Below are 10,000 nucleotides of genomic sequence, written 5' to 3' on the forward strand. Positions count from 1 at the left end.
CCTATACATGCAGTAAGTTCGTCGTGGGCGCTGGCCGGCAGGCCGCGAGACGTGACGCCCGGCGGCAAAGAGTGCTCCTCTGAGGATATAGATGTTCCGTTCCGCCGCACAATGGTGACGGTGACCGCTGCCTGCGGTGGCAACGCTGGGCACAGTCGATACTCGCCGTGTGGTGGAAGGTAAACATTATGCGGTACATCAGTACTTTCCTAATAGTTCGGTCGTCTCACGGCACTGCTTAGTAAATGATGCAAGGCCAAATATAGATGATTTATGCGAATGTCCCTATACGTGCTGTAAGACTGGGCACACAACGTGAATCGCACGTCAGCCAGACACTCGAACATGCACCACTCTCGGCCTGCAACGGAGACACACAATACGTAAACATCTGGAATGCGACAATGTCGAGTGCATCCTCTCTGCCACATTGCACCGTCGACACTATGATAACCAGAGCAGTAGGTCCACCTATAAAAGCACAATACCCCACTCCTCCGACAACTACCATTGCTCAGATAAATCAACACCACCAACACACATCCTACACAGAGGGGCACCAAATATCATCCCCCGCCCTCGTGTTATACCACATGAAAAATTGCAGAAGTGAGAGACACACATCCGCCAGCCTCTTGCTACAAGCATCGAACCGACGTGACGTATCTGACGGTGACTCAGGCATCCGTGTACTGCCACCACTATCCACCCCCCCCCCCCCTCTCTCTCTGCCCCCTTCCCACACAATACCAAATTTAACCAACTTTATCGCTTAACCTAACTGTGGCTGTACCAGTTTATCGCTTAACCTAACTGTGGCTGTACCAGTTTATCGCTTAACCTAACTGTGGCTGTACCAGTTTATCGCTTAACCTAACTGTGGCTGTACCAGTTTATCGCTTAACCTAACTGTGGCTGTACCAGTTTATCGCTTAACCTAACTGTGGCTGTACCAGTTTATCGCTTAACCTAACTGTGGCTGTACCAGTTTATCGCTTAACCTAACTGTGGCTGTACCAGTTTATCGCTTAACCTAACTGTGGCTGTACCAGTTTATCGCTTAACCTAACTGTGGCTGTACCAGTTTATCGCTTAACCTAACTGTGGCTGTACCAGTTTATCGCTTAACCTAACTGTGGCTGTACCAGTTTATCGCTTAACCTAACTGTGGCTGTACCAGATTATCGCTTAACCTAACTGTGGCTGTACCAGATTATCGCTTAACCTAACTGTGGCTGTACCAGATTATCGCTTAACCTAACTGTGGCTGTACCAGATTATCGCTTAACCTAACTGTGGCTGTACCAGATTATCGCTTAACCTAACTGTGGCTGTACCAGATTATCGCTTAACCTAACTCAATTTGTCCCTTAACCTAACTCAATTTGTCCCTTAACCTAACTCAAGTTGTCCCTTAACCTAACTCAATTTGTCCCTTAACCTAACTCAATTTGTCCCTTAACCTAACTCAATTTGTCCCTTAACCTAACTCAAGTTGTCCCTTAACCTAACTCAAGTTGTCCCTTAACCTAACTCAAGTTGTCCCTTAACCTAACTCAATTTGTCCCTTAACCTAACTCAATTTGTCCCTTAACCTAACTCAATTTGTCCCTTAACCTAACTCAAGTTGTCCCTTAACCTAACTCAAGTTGTCCCTTAACCTAACTCAAGTTGTCCCTTAACCTAACTCAAGTTGTCCCTTAACCTAACTCAAGTTGTCCCTTAACCTAACTCAAGTTGTCCCTTAACCTAACTCAAGTTGTCCCTTAACCTAACTCAATTTGTCCCTTAACCTAACTCAAGTTGTCCCTTAACCTAACTCAATTTGTCCCTTAACCTAACTCAATTTGTCCCTTAACCTAACTCAATTTGTCCCTTAACCTAACTCAATTTGTCCCTTAACCTAACTCAAGTTGTCCCTTAACCTAACTCAAGTTGTCCCTTAACCTAACTCAAGTTGTCCCTTAACCTAACTCAAGTTGTCCCTTAACCTAACTCAAGTTGTCCCTTAACCTAACTCAATTTGTCCCTTAACCTAACTCAATTTGTCCCTTAACCTAACTCAATTTGTCCCTTAACCTAACTCAATTTGTCCCTTAACCTAACTCAAGTTGTCCCTTAACCTAACTCAAGTTGTCCCTTAACCTAACTCAAGTTGTCCCTTAACCTAACTCAAGTTGTCCCTTAACCTAACTCAAGTTGTCCCTTAACCTAACTCAAGTTGTCCCTTAACCTAACTCAAGTTGTCCCTTAACCTAACTCAATTTGTCCCTTAACCTAACTCAATTTGTCCCTTAACCTAACTCAATTTGTCCCTTAACCTAACTCAATTTGTCCCTTAACCTAACTCAAGTTGTCCCTTAACCTAACTCAAGTTGTCCCTTAACCTAACTCAAGTTGTCCCTTAACCTAACTCAAGTTGTCCCTTAACCTAACCCACGTTGTCCCTTAACCTAACCCACGTTGTCCCTTAACCTAACCCACGTTGTCCCTTAACCTAACCCACGTTGTCCCTTAACCTAACCCACGTTGTCCCTTAACCTAACCCACGTTGTCCCTTAACCTAACCCACGTTGTCCCTTAACCTAACCCACGTTGTCCCTTAACCTAACCCACGTTGTCCCTTAACCTAACCCACGTTGTCCCTTAACCTAACCCACGTTGTCCCTTAACCTAACCCACGTTGTCCCTTAACCTAACCCACGTTGTCCCTTAACCTAACCCACGTTGTCCCTTAACCTAACCCACGTTGTCCCTTTGCCTAACATAGTTCACTGCTCGGAATCTCTGGTGTCGTTGTTATCCTCATGTAGATGTCTTGCGAGTGTTGCTTACTTTCCACATATTCCTGCTATCCACTGTCAATTGTACTGCAATAGGACTATATCGCCGACCCCCCCCCCTCCCCCCCCCTCTGTCCCCCTCTGTCCCCCTCTTTGTGTCTCTGTCCTCTCAAGCTGGTCGGTCTGGCGTTTGAGTGTTAAATGAGCCTCGCAGCTGTTCAGTTGCATTCAGATGTCGACGCCCTCAGTGTACGTCGTGGTATGGTCTGTGTCCATTGTCCGCTGATGTCGTACGCGTAACCCACACGCTGTACCGATCATCGGTCGTTACGTACAGAGTGAAGTAGTGTGATACGTGTGACCGTACGCTGGCTGTGCCCAACGGTGTCGAATCTCAATTTCCATATGTTGTGCTTGATGCTACTTGTCTCGTCTCCCAATAACAGCTAGGTTGCACTGTGGTACGCCGTAGAGGCGTGTGGGAGGAACGTACGAACGCATTGTATGTCACCCTGGGTCGCTGGGGGTGGTGGTGCGGTGAGTCAGGTCAGGTCAGGTCAGCGTGAGCCGTCTGATGTAGTGACGCGTGTATTCCGACTTTGTCGTATTGCCTCACACAAAGTGCTACCCTGGTGGACCGCGTTCCATATCTGGGACATGCCGCAGATGCCGGTTGACAGTGGATCGCGGAAGGTACATCGCATACGTGCGCGGGCCACCTTCCACGTGTTCTCTTCTGCACATGTCGCAGTGTGTATGTGGTCTGATGTAGCGTGTCGTGACACATGACATCCTGGCATGCAAGAATTGTTGAATTCGCAAATGTAGGTGGACATCTACGTTTACTGCCCAAGATACGCAAATGAACTGGAAATCCGTTGTTGAGCGGTTGTTCACGCTGGAGGTGAATCTGTGATGGCGACGATCGGTACAGCTATTAACCGGTTGTTTCAGCGGTACCCGCCACATCCACACGCGTGACTAGGCCCATGTGGGTATGAAGCGATACGCGGCGGTGGCTTGGTGGGACTGTTCCCGGCCGGTGAAGGGGGGCCGCCCGGCGTGTTGGCCGCGCGCTGCGTGGGCGCACGCGCAACAGGCGGCTGGTGGGGGGCGCCGAGTGGCAGGAGCGCCAGCCGACGGGCCCGGCAGGCGGCGCAGCTACGCTGCGGCGCACCCTGCACGCGGCGCCTGGCGGCCAAAGTTGGTTCAGCCGAGCCCGGTGCGAAGCGCGGTGGACATCTGCAGTGTGCTGGTCTGATTGAGGACTGTGTGCGTTGAGGATGCGCCGCCGCCTGGCACTCGGCGCCGCGACGCCGTCTGCTGCTCGGTCGCCCCAGCGGTTCTCGCAGGTGGTTTGTATCGCAGTTGTGCGGACGTGTTGGCGCGTGCGCTGTGCTGGGAGAGTTCGCTTCTGCACCCAAGTGGGGCTTTGCCCTTGTGTGGCGCTGGCGTTGGAGCTGCCGGTCACCATAGGTGGCGCGTGTTGTCTCCCGCCGGCAATGCCACGACAGCACGCTCCCGGGCCTCTGTCGGCAGCGGCAAGCTCAGTTGGGAGCAAGGGTGTTCGCACTAAAACCGTCTACTCGCCTAACTCCGGGCGATTGCGCCTCTCTCGAAACCGACCAAGTACCTAGGACGGCGCTGCGCGCCGCCGGGACCTGAGAGGGTTTCGAGGTGTATCGTGCAGGGGAGCTCGGCCTCCTCCTGTTTGCAGAATAATTGAGCGGACGCTTGCGTGTTCGCGCGGGCCCCCGGGACACACTCCCGGGCGGCCGGCTGCTCAGCTCTAGTTGACGCAGCTCCCTGGTTGATCCTGCCAGTAGTCATATGCTTGTCTCAAAGATTAAGCCATGCATGTCTCAGTACAAGCCGCATTAAGGTGAAACCGCGAATGGCTCATTAAATCAGTTATGGTTCCTTAGATCGTACCCACGTTACTTGGATAACTGTGGTAATTCTAGAGCTAATACATGCAAACAGAGTCCCGACCAGAGATGGAAGGGACGCTTTTATTAGATCAAAACCAATCGGATTGGCTTGTCTGGTCCGTTTGCCTTGGTGACTCTGAATAACTTTGGGCTGATCGCACGGTCCTCGTACCGGCGACGCATCTTTCAAATGTCTGCCTTATCAACTGTCGATGGTAGGTTCTGCGCCTACCATGGTTGTAACGGGTAACGGGGAATCAGGGTTCGATTCCGGAGAGGGAGCCTGAGAAACGGCTACCACATCCAAGGAAGGCAGCAGGCGCGCAAATTACCCACTCCCGGCACGGGGAGGTAGTGACGAAAAATAACGATACGGGACTCATCCGAGGCCCCGTAATCGGAATGAGTACACTTTAAATCCTTTAACGAGTATCTATTGGAGGGCAAGTCTGGTGCCAGCAGCCGCGGTAATTCCAGCTCCAATAGCGTATATTAAAGTTGTTGCGGTTAAAAAGCTCGTAGTTGGATTTGTGTCCCACGCTGTTGGTTCACCGCCCGTCGGTGTTTAACTGGCATGTATCGTGGGACGTCCTGCCGGTGGGGCGAGCCGAAGGGGTGCTTTCGCGTCCCGAGGCGGACCCCGTTTAAATCCTACCAGGGTGCTCTTTGTTGAGTGTCTCGGTGGGCCGGCACGTTTACTTTGAACAAATTAGAGTGCTTAAAGCAGGCAAGCCCGCCTGAATACTGTGTGCATGGAATAGGGTGTGTCGTTGGCAAGTCCCCGGGGCGGTTAGTGTGGGTGGTGATAAGTCGTTAGGGGAGGGTGAGGGTACGGCCACCTATGGGAATGTGCGTGAACTGCGCGAGGCAGAGTGGCAAAACACGGCATCGCCATCTATGAAGATAGGACGGAAGCACGTGCAATGCCGACAGTACGTGCGCCATCTGTAGGTGCCCCGCGACATGACGTGGTGCAACGACAGTACCGCCACCTGGGGGAGGCCACGCGGACTAAGCCATGTATGGGGCCCACAGTGCTCATTTGCCGAGCCCACCCACACAAAACCTGCACCCCCCTCCAGCGCAGGAGCCGCAACCCGGGTGCGTACGCCGCACCAAGTGCTCCACCCGCGACCGTACGTGCCCCGCCGAAATCGCAACTCCGGCGGATGAACGGCGGACTTTTCTCGCAGTCGTAAGTTGCAATCCACCCCTATATCTTGCGCCTCATGAAGAGTTATATCAAGTATGCCAAATTCCCGCTGTCCCTATACATGCAGTAAGTTCGTCGTGGGCGCTGGCCGGCAGGCCGCGAGACGTGACGCCCGGCGGCAAAGAGTGCTCCTCTGAGGATATAGATGTTCCGTTCCGCCGCACAATGGTGACGGTGACCGCTGCCTGCGGTGGCAACGCTGGGCACAGTCGATACTCGCCGTGTGGTGGAAGGTAAACATTATGCGGTACATCAGTACTTTCCTAATAGTTCGGTCGTCTCACGGCACTGCTTAGTAAATGATGCAAGGCCAAATATAGATGATTTATGCGAATGTCCCTATACGTGCTGTAAGACTGGGCACACAACGTGAATCGCACGTCAGCCAGACACTCGAACATGCACCACTCTCGGCCTGCAACGGAGACACACAATACGTAAACATCTGGAATGCGACAATGTCGAGTGCATCCTCTCTGCCACATTGCACCGTCGACACTATGATAACCAGAGCAGTAGGTCCACCTATAAAAGCACAATACCCCACTCCTCCGACAACTACCATTGCTCAGATAAATCAACACCACCAACACACATCCTACACAGAGGGGCACCAAATATCATCCCCCGCCCTCGTGTTATACCACATGAAAAATTGCAGAAGTGAGAGACACACATCCGCCAGCCTCTTGCTACAAGCATCGAACCGACGTGACGTATCTGACGGTGACTCAGGCATCCGTGTACTGCCACCACTATCCACCCCCCCCCCCTCTCTCTCTGCCCCCTTCCCACACAATACCAAATTTAACCAACTTTATCGCTTAACCTAACTGTGGCTGTACCAGTTTATCGCTTAACCTAACTGTGGCTGTACCAGTTTATCGCTTAACCTAACTGTGGCTGTACCAGTTTATCGCTTAACCTAACTGTGGCTGTACCAGTTTATCGCTTAACCTAACTGTGGCTGTACCAGTTTATCGCTTAACCTAACTGTGGCTGTACCAGTTTATCGCTTAACCTAACTGTGGCTGTACCAGTTTATCGCTTAACCTAACTGTGGCTGTACCAGTTTATCGCTTAACCTAACTGTGGCTGTACCAGTTTATCGCTTAACCTAACTGTGGCTGTACCAGTTTATCGCTTAACCTAACTGTGGCTGTACCAGATTATCGCTTAACCTAACTGTGGCTGTACCAGATTATCGCTTAACCTAACTGTGGCTGTACCAGATTATCGCTTAACCTAACTGTGGCTGTACCAGATTATCGCTTAACCTAACTGTGGCTGTACCAGATTATCGCTTAACCTAACTGTGGCTGTACCAGATTATCGCTTAACCTAACTCAATTTGTCCCTTAACCTAACTCAATTTGTCCCTTAACCTAACTCAAGTTGTCCCTTAACCTAACTCAATTTGTCCCTTAACCTAACTCAATTTGTCCCTTAACCTAACTCAATTTGTCCCTTAACCTAACTCAATTTGTCCCTTAACCTAACTCAAGTTGTCCCTTAACCTAACTCAATTTGTCCCTTAACCTAACTCAATTTGTCCCTTAACCTAACTCAATTTGTCCCTTAACCTAACTCAATTTGTCCCTTAACCTAACTCAAGTTGTCCCTTAACCTAACTCAAGTTGTCCCTTAACCTAACTCAAGTTGTCCCTTAACCTAACTCAATTTGTCCCTTAACCTAACTCAATTTGTCCCTTAACCTAACTCAATTTGTCCCTTAACCTAACTCAATTTGTCCCTTAACCTAACTCAAGTTGTCCCTTAACCTAACTCAAGTTGTCCCTTAACCTAACTCAATTTGTCCCTTAACCTAACTCAATTTGTCCCTTAACCTAACTCAATTTGTCCCTTAACCTAACTCAATTTGTCCCTTAACCTAACTCAATTTGTCCCTTAACCTAACTCAAGTTGTCCCTTAACCTAACTCAAGTTGTCCCTTAACCTAACTCAAGTTGTCCCTTAACCTAACTCAAGTTGTCCCTTAACCTAACTCAATTTGTCCCTTAACCTAACTCAATTTGTCCCTTAACCTAACTCAAGTTGTCCCTTAACCTAACTCAATTTGTCCCTTAACCTAACTCAATTTGTCCCTTAACCTAACTCAATTTGTCCCTTAACCTAACTCAAGTTGTCCCTTAACCTAACTCAAGTTGTCCCTTAACCTAACTCAAGTTGTCCCTTAACCTAACCCACGTTGTCCCTTAACCTAACCCACGTTGTCCCTTAACCTAACCCACGTTGTCCCTTAACCTAACCCACGTTGTCCCTTAACCTAACCCACGTTGTCCCTTAACCTAACCCACGTTGTCCCTTAACCTAACCCACGTTGTCCCTTAACCTAACCCACGTTGTCCCTTAACCTAACCCACGTTGTCCCTTAACCTAACCCACGTTGTCCCTTAACCTAACCCACGTTGTCCCTTTGCCTAACATAGTTCACTGCTCGGAATCTCTGGTGTCGTTGTTATCCTCATGTAGATGTCTTGCGAGTGTTGCTTACTTTCCACATATTCCTGCTATCCACTGTCAATTGTACTGCAATAGGACTATATCGCCGACCCCCCCCCTCCCCCCCCTCTGTCCCCCTCTGTCCCCCTCTTTGTGTCTCTGTCCTCTCAAGCTGGTCGGTCTGGCGTTTGAGTGTTAAATGAGCCTCGCAGCTGTTCAGTTGCATTCAGATGTCGACGCCCTCAGTGTACGTCGTGGTATGGTCTGTGTCCATTGTCCGCTGATGTCGTACGCGTAACCCACACGCTGTACCGATCATCGGTCGTTACGTACAGAGTGAAGTAGTGTGATACGTGTGACCGTACGCTGGCTGTGCCCAACGGTGTCGAATCTCAATTTCCATATGTTGTGCTTGATGCTACTTGTCTCGTCTCCCAATAACAGCTAGGTTGCACTGTGGTACGCCGTAGAGGCGTGTGGGAGGAACGTACGAACGCATTGTATGTCACCCTGGGTCGCTGGGGGTGGTGGTGCGGTGAGTCAGGTCAGGTCAGGTCAGCGTGAGCCGTCTGATGTAGTGACGCGTGTATTCCGACTTTGTCGTATTGCCTCACACAAAGTGCTACCCTGGTGGACCGCGTTCCATATCTGGGACATGCCGCAGATGCCGGTTGACAGTGGATCGCGGAAGGTACATCGCATACGTGCGCGGGCCACCTTCCACGTGTTCTCTTCTGCACATGTCGCAGTGTGTATGTGGTCTGATGTAGCGTGTCGTGACACATGACATCCTGGCATGCAAGAATTGTTGAATTCGCAAATGTAGGTGGACATCTACGTTTACTGCCCAAGATACGCAAATGAACTGGAAATCCGTTGTTGAGCGGTTGTTCACGCTGGAGGTGAATCTGTGATGGCGACGATCGGTACAGCTATTAACCGGTTGTTTCAGCGGTACCCGCCACATCCACACGCGTGACTAGGCCCATGTGGGTATGAAGCGATACGCGGCGGTGGCTTGGTGGGACTGTTCCCGGCCGGTGAAGGGGGGCCGCCCGGCGTGTTGGCCACGCGCTGCGTGGGCGCACGCGCAACAGGCGGCTGGTGGGGGGCGCCGAGTGGCAGGAGCGCCAGCCGACGGGCCCGGCAGGCGGCGCAGCTACGCTGCGGCGCACCCTGCACGCGGCGCCTGGCGGCCAAAGTTGGTTCAGCCGAGCCCGGTGCGAAGCGCGGTGGACATCTGCAGTGTGCTGGTCTGATTGAGGACTGTGTGCGTTGAGGATGCGCCGCCGCCTGGCACTCGGCGCCGCGACGCCGTCTGCTGCTCGGTCGCCCCAGCGGTTCTCGCAGGTGGTTTGTATCGCAGTTGTGCGGACGTGTTGGCGCGTGCGCTGTGCTGGGAGAGTTCGCTTCTGCACCCAAGTGGGGCTTTGCCCTTGTGTGGCGCTGGCGTTGGAGCTGCCGGTCACCATAGGTGGCGCGTGTTGTCTCCCGCCGGCAATGCCACGACAGCACGCTCCCGGGCCTCTGTCGGCAGCGGCAAGCTCAGTTGGGAGCAAGGGTGTTCGCACTAAAACCGTCTACTCGCCTAACTCCGGGCGATTGCGCCT

This window comes from Schistocerca gregaria, unplaced genomic scaffold (assembly GCF_023897955.1).
Source record: "Schistocerca gregaria isolate iqSchGreg1 unplaced genomic scaffold, iqSchGreg1.2 ptg001204l, whole genome shotgun sequence".
Taxonomy (NCBI): Eukaryota; Metazoa; Arthropoda; class Insecta; order Orthoptera; family Acrididae; genus Schistocerca; species Schistocerca gregaria.